The 12,497-nt window shown below is 40.5% G+C and overlaps 1 protein-coding gene across 6 annotated transcripts in view; it reads left to right on the top strand.

Annotated features, from left to right (window-relative positions):
- The window catches only part of GCLC (glutamate-cysteine ligase catalytic subunit), a 37,114-nt gene that overhangs the window by 903 nt on the left and 23,714 nt on the right, over nt 1–12,497 (top strand). The window contains exon 1 of one of the 6 annotated variants that reach the window (XM_071442656.1): nt 85–397. The exons of the other annotated variants lie outside the window; for them this stretch is intronic. The gene's annotated coding sequence lies outside the window, so the exon portion shown is untranslated. Of the gene's footprint in view, nt 1–84; nt 398–12,497 lie in introns of those variants that run through there. 6 annotated transcript variants of the gene reach the window in all.

Genomic DNA, 12,497 nt, shown 5'->3' with positions numbered 1-12,497 from the left:
GATGATCGCTCGGGTCATGACTTGAACTTCGTTACAGGTGCTTTGTGCCCGAGGACCGTAACTTTAGTCACAGGTCTTGGATCTGCTGCCTTGTAAACCTGCACTCATCTGTGCCACAGCCTGACGGCACTCTGCAAGGAGCAAAGGCTGCCTCCTCTATTCATCAGTTCCCCAGGAGACACGGAGCAGCTTCACATGCTGTGCTAGAAGCTGTCCTTGTCCGTGGTGTTGGTGAAGTCCAGCATTGGTCAGTTGAAGGTGTTCTAGATGCAGCTGCAGGGAAGTTGGAAGAGCAGAGTAGGATACAAGCAATGTGGGGACTTGGCCATTGCACCTCTGTCTCATGTACAGTTTGCTTTTTGAACAGCAAAGGCGTTTGTAAGAAAACTTCGTTCAGGTAATAGCAGCTGTTCACAGATGCTCTTTGCCAGAGGAGAATGCTGTTCGCTCTTCTCAATGCGTGCTCTCTGAGAGAAGTTCTGTCTTTAAATGAACCCCTTTTATAATTCACATAACAGTAGGGCAAGTGTCAGCGCCCAGAAGTTGCTTCCATGAGTGAGCGGGGGCTTGGCTTCTAAACTCTGTTTAATGAAAGTATGTGTAGTCTACACCACAGAGTTTTGCACCTAGAGTGGTGTGCACTCAGAAAGTTTAAATACACTTTTATCTATCCTTGTCTGACGTTTGTGTTACTGCATGTCTTGTATGGCTAAAGTTATGCTGACAGAAGAGCCTCACAGTCTTGAGTCCAGGAATATCAACAGTCTTCCTGTTGCTCTGAGACTTAGCTCAAGGGTTTTCTCATTAATCTTTAAGAGATGGTGCTCATTTTTCAATGGGTGTTAGATTTTAGTTGTCCTTGCTTTCTCAGGGTGAGATTTCACAAGATAGTTAAGGCTGATCTACTAGCAAGCTGGTTCAGCTTCCTTCCCTGTATTCCAGGCTCCTATTTCTGCTCCCTGCCTTGTGTTGTTACTGGCCAGCTGAGTTCAAAAAGTTTACCCTGGAGAAAACTCTTTTTCTGTTCAGTTTTTTAGGGTGGTTGGCTTTCTCAGCAGAGCTTCAGCTCTTTCACAGGTAGGCCCAACAAGCTCTGCTTAATGTGAGGAAAGTACCAGGAGTGTGTGGAGGAAAGGGTCGAGTACAGCCAGCCCCTGCAGCACCCACAGCTGATTGCTTGGTAATCTCAGATGTATGGTGAGGCTAGACTCTGGGAGCCTCATTCTTCCTTTGGCCCAGGGACCCTACTGAACAAAGTGTTTATGCTCAATAAATAGTGGAGCATGATGTCAAAGGAGATTCACTGTTCTCTTCTACCATGCCCCAGTGTGGCAAGAGACAAGATTTGAAGAGCAGTATCATTGCAGATGTTATTTTGGTAAGGAGCTGAGAGCTGTATTAGAAATGTCTGTGGACATTCTGAGAAGGTCAGGTAACCTGGTTCACTGTCTACCTCTTCATTTTGGCAAATGCTAATAAACTCAGGTGTGCCAATTTTGTTCTGCTGTGTTATGTGGTTATATATTTTTATGTAACATAGCATTTAGGAGTGTGTTAATGGACCAGGTGCTTGTAGCCAGTCTGCTCTTGTGCAAACACAAAACTACCTCAGTCTGTAGCATACTTGAGCTGTGCTGTAGATATGCTAATGTGGAGGGCAGCACATTTGTTTTCCATTTTTCCTCTCAGATAACCTAGTTGTTAGAAAGTGGCGCCACATTTATATGCAGCTTAGATGAATCAACTGACTAATTGGACTGTTTTAATAAAAAGTCTTGTTTGCACTTTGACCTTCATGTATAAAGGTCATAGCCTGAGGGTGTTTAATTGTTTTAAAAATTTATTGAAGATAGAAATCAAGAATGAAGATGACAGCCCTCCTGTAATGGTAGAGATAAAATCAGAATAAACAAAATTACTTTTGTGTTTCTGTGACCGTGTTTAGTGAAAAATGTATCTTGTATATTTTTTTAAGAAATGTTTATGAGAAAAGACTTGACTTCTGTAGCACATGCTGAGTTTGTCTTTCAGGGTGTACGTGCGAATACCTGAAAGGTTGTTCTCCATCTAAGTGATGCCATTGTGTAAAGGAAATACTGTGTTTGCTCACTAGTGTAGATACCAGCCTTTGCTTTGGTTTTGTTTTCATTAGGACTCCCACTTCTCAGTGTGTGTTGTAAGATTCATTACAGAGCTGTGGAGGTCCCTTGGGGTGCTTGTAACCTCCTAAGGACACCATTCTCTGGGGTGCCAAGGGAATGAAACTGTGGGGAATTATCACGTAGTGTTTCTTGGGTGTAAGACAGGAGTGTTAAGGCTAAGTGCTAACAGAGCATGATGGTGGCATCTGTTTTGAAGGGAGTGAGACAGCATCACAGTTTACATTGCAGGGTAGCATTCCCTGGTGCTCCCATCCTCTCCAGAATAAAGAGCTGTAAAGGTCAAAACACTGGTTCTGCTACCTTTGGAAAAGTCAGCTCTTTTATTGCTTGCTGTGTTAATAGAACTAAGAGCTGTTGTCTGTTTTGGGGTAAGTTCTTTTTTACTCCATTTTCCACAACCATGAAGCCTTTGCAATGGTAAAAAACAAAAGCCTACCAAATATGTAACAGAGTAAGTCTTGCTGTAAAAAAAGCTTTCTAAAGGCCTCCTTAAATTTGCATTTGCAGGTAAAGGTCTTCTGCCTCTTAATCATCCTTCTACCTCATTTAAAACTGACAGTTGACCTCCCTGTTTATGCTTGACTTCTCCTGATTGTGGAAATACAAAACAGTGAACTGTCTCATTATCCCTCATCAAACTCCGCCTACTATCATTGCCTTAATGCTCACAAAATTTGGGCAACAATTACATCTGCTGGTGAGACCCTGTCATGCTAACAACAATCTCCTTGTGTTCTCATCTTCCTCTTCCTTCCAATAACGTATGCTTGACCTCCAGGTTGCGGAGTTGTGATCATTGTTTATTTTTTTATTTTTGTGCAGCAGAATCAAAAACCTTTTCAGTACTGTTTCAGAACTCCAGTACAGTTAGCAGATACTATCTGAAATAATTAGTTTGTGCAGCTTGGCAGATGCTAGCCTATTCTGCTGCTTCCCAGTTTTTATCCCAAAAAGCTCTCTTCTGTGCCAGTGTATTATTAGTCTCCTGTGCTGTTCAGCACCTCTTGTCTGCTGATTGCATTCCTCTAACTGACGGGTCTTGCTTAAATTTCCCTTTGGAGCTTAATGCGGACACTTGGATCAGGCAAGTGGAATGGCTGGCCCTTGGCAGAGCTCACTGCTGCTGCTTTGCGCTCAGCGTGCACACAAGTGTAGAGTCACAGCATTTCACACCAAACTACATACCCGTGTATATTCACATGTGCATGTGATACTTGTCTGCCACAGTCTGTAAAGACTGACAAGAGCTGTTTCAGCATAAGAAAATTCTGAGAAAGGTGTGCCCTGAAGGAGATCTCAGAAGGAAGAGATTTAGAAAGCAAGCATGGGCAAAACGTGACAGTTTTATTTTAAAGTACATGTGAATGAAGTAGGAATCTGACTTGCTCAGCCTTGCTTAGTGAAATTGGACATAATGACACTTCTGTTGTGTATGAGTCTTGTTCCCATCAGTGTAGGGACCTAGCACACAGTAAGCATCTTCAGCTTTTTAAAAGTTGTTTTCTTAATAGCAACTTGAAGTGAAAATTTGAGGCCTTTAAATAAAGATTTGATAATGCTGTGTATGAGGCAGCATGACAAATGTACCACTGCACTGCTTGCAAGTTGAAGTCTTACTGAATTAATTCTAGTTTGGTTTTGGTTCTTTGTTTTCTTTCCTTCCTTTTACCTCTTTCTCAGTCCTCTTTAAGCTTCTTTTGATCTTTCTTCTGTACACTCAATTAATTTCTCTCCTTATCTTTTAGTTTTTGAATTATACCGTGTAAATAAGTTAAATGAGAACTAAAATGAACATGTGCTAATCAGCACTTCCTCATGCAAGAAGCAAAGCAGCCCTTCTCAGGAGCTAGGAGAAGCCAGAGTTTTCTTACCAGAATGTCCCAAAGGTGTTGCTTCTGATTAGAAGATGCATGACTCTCTTGAAAGCTTTCTCCTTTTTCGTAATGAAAGGCTAGGCTGTGAAAAGAGCTGTATTTCCTCTTGAGTGATTCTTCCCAGGGAACTAGCTATTGCATTAGTGTCTAGTTACAGTTTCTAGCCTGTTATGGTTTTGGGTGTTTCCAGGGCAGTAGCAGCCTGTAAATGGTATGATTGGAGATGTTACATTACAGTCTGCAGAACTTCAGATTGGTAAAATTATTGCTGCATATTAAGGAAATGAATTTGGGTTCAGATGCACATGGTTTGAGGCTCCAGTTTGCCTGTCACCCTTTTAAAACCAGGAACAAAATCTAGAGCATTTTTAGCAGTGGTGAATCTAGCTCACCAGCTGCATAAAATAAGTACAGGTACTATCCCTAATGTACACAGAGGAAGTTTTCATCATCTCTTTGCTAAAAAGACAACCAGTGAGGCTTGGTGAGAGACAGATATACAGATATACATGCCTAAAAATGTTCAAAAAGAGATAAGAAAGGACCAGAACTGATGAATGAGAACGTTGAGAGAGCATCATGGTGTACAGAAAGGTAGTGTTCATTTCTCATTTTACAAGAAACTTGGCTAACCTAATGGGCCATAAGAGCAGATGTACTTTTAAGATAATTACTTATTTTACAAAGCCTAGATGCCTTGTGGAACAAGATGCTACATGATAGCTTTGAAGATGAGATAGACATTGACTTACATGAACAACAAGAATAGACACTTTATTACACTTTCTTTAAACTTTACATGATGCAAGATGTTTGTCCATCTATCCAAATCACTTAGATAATTGTATAGCGAGTTGTGGGGTTTCTTTAATGTTTATCTAAAACTTTCTAACTAGCTTTTTGTTTTATATGTTATAAATAAAACAGAATTGCAAAAAATAGTTGTTGCATTTTCCAGAATGTCAGTGATATATGGTCTTTTAAAAATACTCATCCAAGTCATTATACAGATTCATCATTAGTACTATGATGATCTCACATTCTCACTTTGTACAAACTGCTGCAGTATACCAGTGTGCAGAAATTGCATTTTTAAAAGCTTTTCTTGGTAATCTTGTGCCTATATTAAAGCTAATGGCAGCCTGAAGTTTTTTTTTTTGCATTCTTGTCATTTTAAGACAAATGCTTTTCGTCTCCCTGTGCCCCAGTGAAATTCTCCAAACAGAATGCATTTTTGATTTTTAATGCAGAACTTCTCATGATGGCCTCTGCCAAATGTGACATGTGCAGATGCATCTCATGGAGCTGTCTTAATTGATGTGCTCAGCCACCGGCAGCTTGGGGGGAAGCAGCACTCGTGAATGTTTTCGTTATTTGTCACATGTCTACTTATTTACCCTTTCTCTCAGAGCTTTATTTGGCTAAATAAGGAGACAGTGGAATTATTTATTTACAGATAGACTTAGTGCTTCCTTCACATCTCTTGTATGGATACCTGCTGTTTCAGATAGTGGCGTTTTCTGGGGCTGGGTCTGAAGGTATGGTTTTAGTGCATCAGCTTATGCTGCTTGACAGCCATGAGTGTGTATGTATGCAACCTCTAAAAGGAATACACTAATGCACAGAAATGTAACTCTTTAAATCTTGACTTGAGCAAGATAGGTCCCCTTAAAGAGTTTTCATGTTTATTCCTTCCCTGGATACTTCGACTGACTGCCTTCCATGAAACTACTTTTTTAATCTGGTTAAACTGGTTTTAATCCTGGCATCAGGGAAAACCTAAACTAAACCCTCTAGCTCTCAAAACATGCACAGTGTGCTAACCCCATGATGGCTGATAATTTTGCTTCATCTCCCTCTGCTTAGCTTTTCCAGTGGCTGGGTGATAAGATGTGTGTGTGTATGATGTAAAGTGCAGCACCAGTGACCTACCTGAGAGCTGTACTCCCAGATGCACTGTGTATGTGACAGTGCAAGACTCATTGTAGTTTATACTGACACACTCTTTGAAAATTTAAATTTGTAATAAATGGAAGCCAGTTTGGAAGGTTCGGGGTCTTGGTTGGTTGGGGATTTTTAGGGCTTTTTTTTAGGAGTTTTTTTTAGTAGTGCTTTTCCCAAAGCAAGCTGCAGTTGGTAGTAAATATTGACCTGCCCCCATAATAAACATTGATTTCCTCCTTCCCAATCTCAGATTTTAATAAGAGAAGTTTAAATTACCTACTGTTTGTATATTTCTGATAAAAAATATTCTGTTCACAGTGTATTTCCTTCTGTGGATATCAGGTGGATTGCTGTGGTTTTATCATGGGACGTTTTTTATTATAATTCCTATTTTCCCTCAGGATCTCTCCTTGCTGTGCAGATGCCTTATTTTAGTTAACAGTATGAGAAAGGGTGAGTCAGAAGGATTAGTACAAGAAAGATTTTATGGTTGATATTGCATGTTTGGTTGTTCAGGTTTTTTATTTTTCTTTTTTATGCCAAAGGTGAATTATAAACTTGGAGCATTTTGTTTCACTGGTGAATAAATAATGTTGTCTTTGCTGCAGAAATCTAAAGTTAACATGATCCTAGTCTTTTTAATAATATTAGCCTCAGGTGTTACATAGTACAGAAGTCAAAGATGACACTTCTTTCTGAAATACACAACATCTTATTTCTTTAAAATCATGCAAAAGGTTATAACTTCTCAATTTTAATTTTCAATAACCCAGCTTCCTGCTTTGTGGTGTGTGCAGAAGGTCCTCTAGTCACGTTGTGTCATGCACAAAAAAATCAGCAGCCCTGATGTTGTCACATGGAGGGGAACAGGCAAGAGTGCTTAACTGTGGCTGGGTGTGTTGACTGAGATTGAGAGCCTCTGCATCCTCTTTGTTTTTTCTATGATAATGTATAATGTGGGATAGCAGTTCTTAACTTTTTCATTATTGTCACTGTAACGTAAAACACAAGTTGTGTTTTGTTTATTGCCACTTCCAATCTGCTTGATCAAAATTAAGCATTTTGGGAATTACATTTTAATCTTGGTTCTCCTGTTGCAGATTTTTGAAATTATTTCTGTGGCAGAGAACATCCATGGTAATCTCATGAGTGTGGAAATGCTTGCCTCATGCCACTGTGCAGTGTGGGGGTTTGATGGCTAGAAACAGGGTAACGAGCCTCTGTGGCACTTCCAAACTGGTTTTCCTCTGAAATTTGCTTCTGAGGGCATTAGACTTATTGTAAGATAGAAAAGATTTCATTAAGGGTACATTACCAGCTGTTTATTTCTGTAGCTCCATGCTTTATCACATCAGTGGTGAGAAGATGAGTACATCAAAAAAACCTACCTTGGGTATTGTCTCCTACATCCACCAGAAGTACTTGTACCTACAGAAAATAATCTGCTTCTTCCATCTAACACTGAAAACTTGTGGCAGAGGTTCTTTATTGAACAGTCAGATCATTAAAACTTTGTTCTTCTTTAGACTGTCATTTCATGATAATGGTATTTTAATGATGCATTAACTGATGAATAAAGATATGGAAGAACTACTTTTTTTCCATAAGTGAGCTTAATAACTAGTGAAAAGGGTATTTTCTACTGCATATCTAAGGCAATAGGCATTAGGTATATATGAGGCAAACTGTACAAAAATACTTAAATGTTGGTAGTGGCTTTTGTTAACAGTAAACAATACCCATGAGACCTCATTGGATGTTCAGGAAAAATTTTCAATTTCCCTTAAAGCTCCAGGCCTGAAAGAAGGTTCATATGAGGGACTGCTAACAATTGTTCCAGTTATGTGTGGCAATAGCTGCCCAGTGGAGGGAGAAAGAAGCTGTCATTAAGATTGTCCTTGAGAAACAGAGTGGTCAGTGAGTCACCTATGATCAGGTTTATTTAGATCACCTATGATCTAATTTATTTAGACAGAATGGTTTGTGTTGTAAGGGGCCTTACAAAGGTGATCATTGGTTGGAGATAATGTTGTCAGACTCCATGCCCTGAGCAAGGACATCCTCCATTACACCAGGTTGCTCAAAGCTCCATCCAAACTGGCCTTGGTCACTTCAGGGATGAGACATGCACATCTGAGATGGGTGGTCAGGAGTGTGGTACAAGGCTAATGCAGGTACTGTTTTTCACACACAGAAAGCATGAAGCAGTGCTTTTTTCATTGCTTTTCTTTTTTTTAAAAAAACAAACTTCTCTTCAATCCATTCTTCTAAACTATTTTCTTCTATTATATAATCTTGGCACCTTACTTCTGAGCTTACTAAGGTCCAGACTCTGTGCTTACTAATGTTTTCATAGGCAGAAGTTCCTCATGGCACATAGTTTGAAAGTTAAAAGGATTTTAACATTTAACACTAGAGCAGAGACTTTGCTCCCATCTATTAGATAGGTTTTGTTCCCTGTGTAGTTAGCATGATGGTGTTAAATCGAGTGTGCAAGGGTGGGTTTTTATATTGGGCAGCAGACCACTGCCAAGGCAAGCATTTGGACGATGATATGTTGCTGTCCCTGCCTTAGGAAGATAAATTACTTGTCGGTAGAATTGCTGTGTTAAAATTTAGGGCTTAACACGCTTCAGTGGTCTTAGGTCTAGGGAGAGAGGTTAGCAAAGCTTGGGGAGAAGGTTGTACTACTGATAGCGGGCACAAAGGACACAGAATTTACAGGCCACAAGGACATTTGGCAAAACTCCCAAGATAAGTAGTAAACTAACAAAGCCAACTCAGCAACTGTGGAGATCAGTTCAAACTGGGTATAAGGTAATCCCAACAGGGAGAGATTCTCACCTCTGTGGTCCACTGACTTAAGAAACCCAGCAACTCAAGAGACATACTGAGCATGCAGACTAATTAGCATGAGAAGCAAGAGAATCATTTAACCAACAGAAAGTAGAATTAATAAGAGAAGTGCGTAACTTGTAGTCAGTGAACTGTGATTTCTTTGCTAAAATGTATAAATGATATAAAGCTTTGATGATAGGAGAGCTAGCAAGCTTTTGTGGGTTATCACCTAGCTCCTTGCTTTGCACAAGTTAGAATAAAGAAATATTCAGCTTTAAGTTGAAACATGGGTGTTTCAGATTAGACATTAGAAAAAAAATTTCACCATTAGGGTGGTCAGGCATTGGGACAGGTTACGCAGGGAGGGGATAAAGTCACCATCCCTGGAGGAGATGTTAAAGAGGCATCTAGGTCTTGCTCGGTGGTATGGTTTAGTGATTTAGGGCCTACAGTGGCAGTGTTGGGTTGACAGTTGGACTTGCTGATCCTTAAGGTCTCTTCTGATGTTGAAGAGTCTGTGATTAAATGGAGGTACCTCATCTTGGTGTGTACATTGGCTGTGCACACAGGGCAACAAGCCCACATTTAGGACAACACCGGCGTAGGTGACAACTTCGGTCCTCCTTGTGCCTTAGAATTACGCCCTAACGTGTTGGTTTTTATACACCTTCACTTTTAAGAAACATTGCTTGTGCAGAAATAATATGTGTAATTATGGTCAAACAACTCAGGCATTCAAACAATTTCAGACATGCTTACCCATTTCCAGAGAGCTGTCTTTCATTTTGCCTCCAGCGCAATTGTTTGACTTAATGAATGGAGAGTGGTTGTGGTTCTCCACAGTTGAAAGGCCTCAAGGTCTCACTTGTATTTACAGAGGGGATATCAAAGAATTTTCAAAAGCCTGAAATTGTCTTGGTAGCCAACTGTGAGAAAAGGTCATAGTGAGTGAAGTAGCCGTATTCCGGGTGCTAGCAAGCTAATGGAGCATAGTGTTTCTTGAGAAGATCCAGCAATGGAGGGGAGCAGAGCTGGCATGGAAGAACTCTGTAGATGCAGTTACATTGCAAGTAATTAAGAGGAAGGAAACCTCTAAAGAGCAGCTTTTCCTTGTGTTGGCTCATAAGTAGTTCTGATACTCCGAGTATTTGCTTTAACTAGGATCATATTTGCTTTTTTAATGCATTTAACTGTGAACAATAATTTGGTTTAAGTTTGCTCTGTGTCGGAACAGGGTGGGGGGCTGGACTTTGGGCTTTTGCTTTGCAATCTTGCTGGCCATACTGTTGTTCCTTTGCCTGGTAAGGTACCACAGAACTTCTGTGAGCCTGGCAGAGCAGGGGTGGTCAGAGAGATTCATCCACTGAGGTTGTGCAAAGCATTGTCTGTCTGCCTGCAGGGAGGAGCTGGGATGCCACATCTTGTCCTCAGCAGCCTTGCAGCATGTGCCAGCCAGAAGACAGAGGTGTGTGGGGTTTGCTGCACGATGAGAGCACTGACTGGAAACTTGGGTCCAGAGTGGCCATGACAGGGTGTATTGTCCTTGCTGGCTCTAAGCAAGGCTGCTGGTCAGCCATCTGCATCAGTAGTTTGATCTGATGTGTATGTTGATTCTTGCTAAGGAGCCTAGTTAAAATTATAGAGAAAAGTGAACTCTAAAGAGCTCAGCAAAATAATGAATTATGGATGTTGGGTGAAGCTCCTCATATTTGGCCTTTGGACTGGAATCTCTGCCAGCATGCTGATTGTCTCAGCTTGGCTGCGTTTCTCTGAACTTTGTTGTGGATAAAAAACATGTGAGAAGTCTGTGAATGATGACCTGAAGTTGAATGTAAGAATGTATGAACTCTGAATTTGTTTCTTTCTTTGTAGCTTTAGGCTAAATCTTTTGATGAGCCTAAATTCCATTCTTTAAGGATGCCCATTCAGTCAGTCCCTCTGTTGTCAAGACACTCTGTGGGTTACTTGGAACTGTTGGCAGCCATCTGAAGTTTTTTCTTTTCTTATTAAAATTAATGGCAGATCATCTGTGTGTTAAGACAGCTTTGAAGATTTAGTCAGTGTTTCTGGAGGCAAAAGTAATAGTTGTTTCTAAAGCTAGATGCATAAATGCAATATATGCACTACTGTACTTGAAATATGAAACTCTTTGATTTTTTGGGGTTTGCCTTCTTGACTTAGTGTTTCTTTACAATTTTGAATTTTATTTTTTTTTTAACTTGCAATTTGGTTTATAGAGAAATACAGTGTTCTCCCCACCAGCTCATTACAGCCACATTTGGAGAGGGATGTCTAGGACAGGAGGCTAATCATAGTAGCATACTCATGTAAAGGTGGACAAATGGTCAACTTTGGGTCTCTCAACAGTAGCTGCAGTTCCTGTGCTCTCCCTTCTGCTACCCACTCCCACAGGCAATATGGGGGAGGCCAGGGACGTGGCAAACTTGATGCTCATTCTGTGTCCATCTGAATGACTCAGACCTGTGGACTCACATACCCCCTCTAGATCAGGCCAGCTCCTAGTGAGAATGATACTTAAACGAAGCAGGAGATGATGTTGAATGTAGTAAGAAACTGGAAGTCCCTGTTTCTTTCCAATATTCAAGGTCAAGTCACACCGGAGAGACTGGTGCTGGTCAATAATTAAATCAGTGCTTAACTATGTTCTGATTGACTATAATCTGTAGTAATGTCAAGTAGATTATTGTGGCATAATACACACAATTGACAAAATATACCATGCAAGAAAGTGCAATCTGCACAGAAACCAGATTTTTTTTTTTCTCTCTAGGAGATTAAAATTTGATCTTAGGAAACATACAGCAAATGTGTATAATTGGTGGGTGAGTCCCTCCAGAGTTTGCCTCTGATCAGATTCTGTAGAATTACAAACACTCTTGGATAATACTGCTTGTGATTTAATCACAAATCTGAAACAAGGATTATATTTTTTGTCATAATGGTAAGCAATAACTCTTCCACGGACACTGAAGCAAACAAAGAACATGAAAACCACAAATCTACTTACAGTGTGCTGTAAAACATGACACAAGTTCCCTGTCTTTTGGCAAGCTGCTCTCCTATTTTCATCAGACTTCTGTACAAAATAGAAATTGCTGTGAGTTGGTATGCTGCAACTTTAACGCATGAGCATCATACGTGAGTCTGAGCTCCTGGGACTGGAGCAGTCACGTTTGTTAAATACCGAGGGATGTGGCTCTAGACAGTGTTGGAAAATGAAACTGAGGAGCGCAGGGCACCTCTGACAGTTGTAGCTGTGAAATTGCAGTCTGAATTTTTAACTCTAAGTCGATGTTTGAATTAGATGATTTCTGTAAGTCTTGGAGGCAGTGGTTCGAGAGCCTTCAACAAAAGGCACTGCCTGTCACCGCTGGTCCAGCTGGGGTTTGAAAGCCCTGAAAGCATTACCAGTGCCCTGGTAATGCATTTCCATGTGTTGACTTCTGTTTTTACATGGTAGGCAACACATCACAGCTGGGGGCTGGTTTGTCTTTTACACTTTCCAGAACATTGCCAAGGATCCTCTGACCTAGAGGTGCTAGCAAATAGAGTGTACCCATAAATATTGAAGGGCTACAAGGTCCAAGCAGCTGTTAGGTTGCTGAGCTGGTAGCATTCTAAAAGTCTTTATGGGAGCTTTAACAGCAAGTGTGCATGG

Source organism: Agelaius tricolor, unplaced genomic scaffold, assembly GCF_023055355.1.
Source record: "Agelaius tricolor isolate 1412-34295 unplaced genomic scaffold, bAgeTri1.0.p SCAF_1, whole genome shotgun sequence".
Lineage (NCBI taxonomy): Eukaryota > Metazoa > Chordata > Aves > Passeriformes > Icteridae > Agelaius > Agelaius tricolor.
Note: the sequence above shows the minus strand (reverse complement) of the source record. Positions and strands in the feature narration are given on the sequence as shown.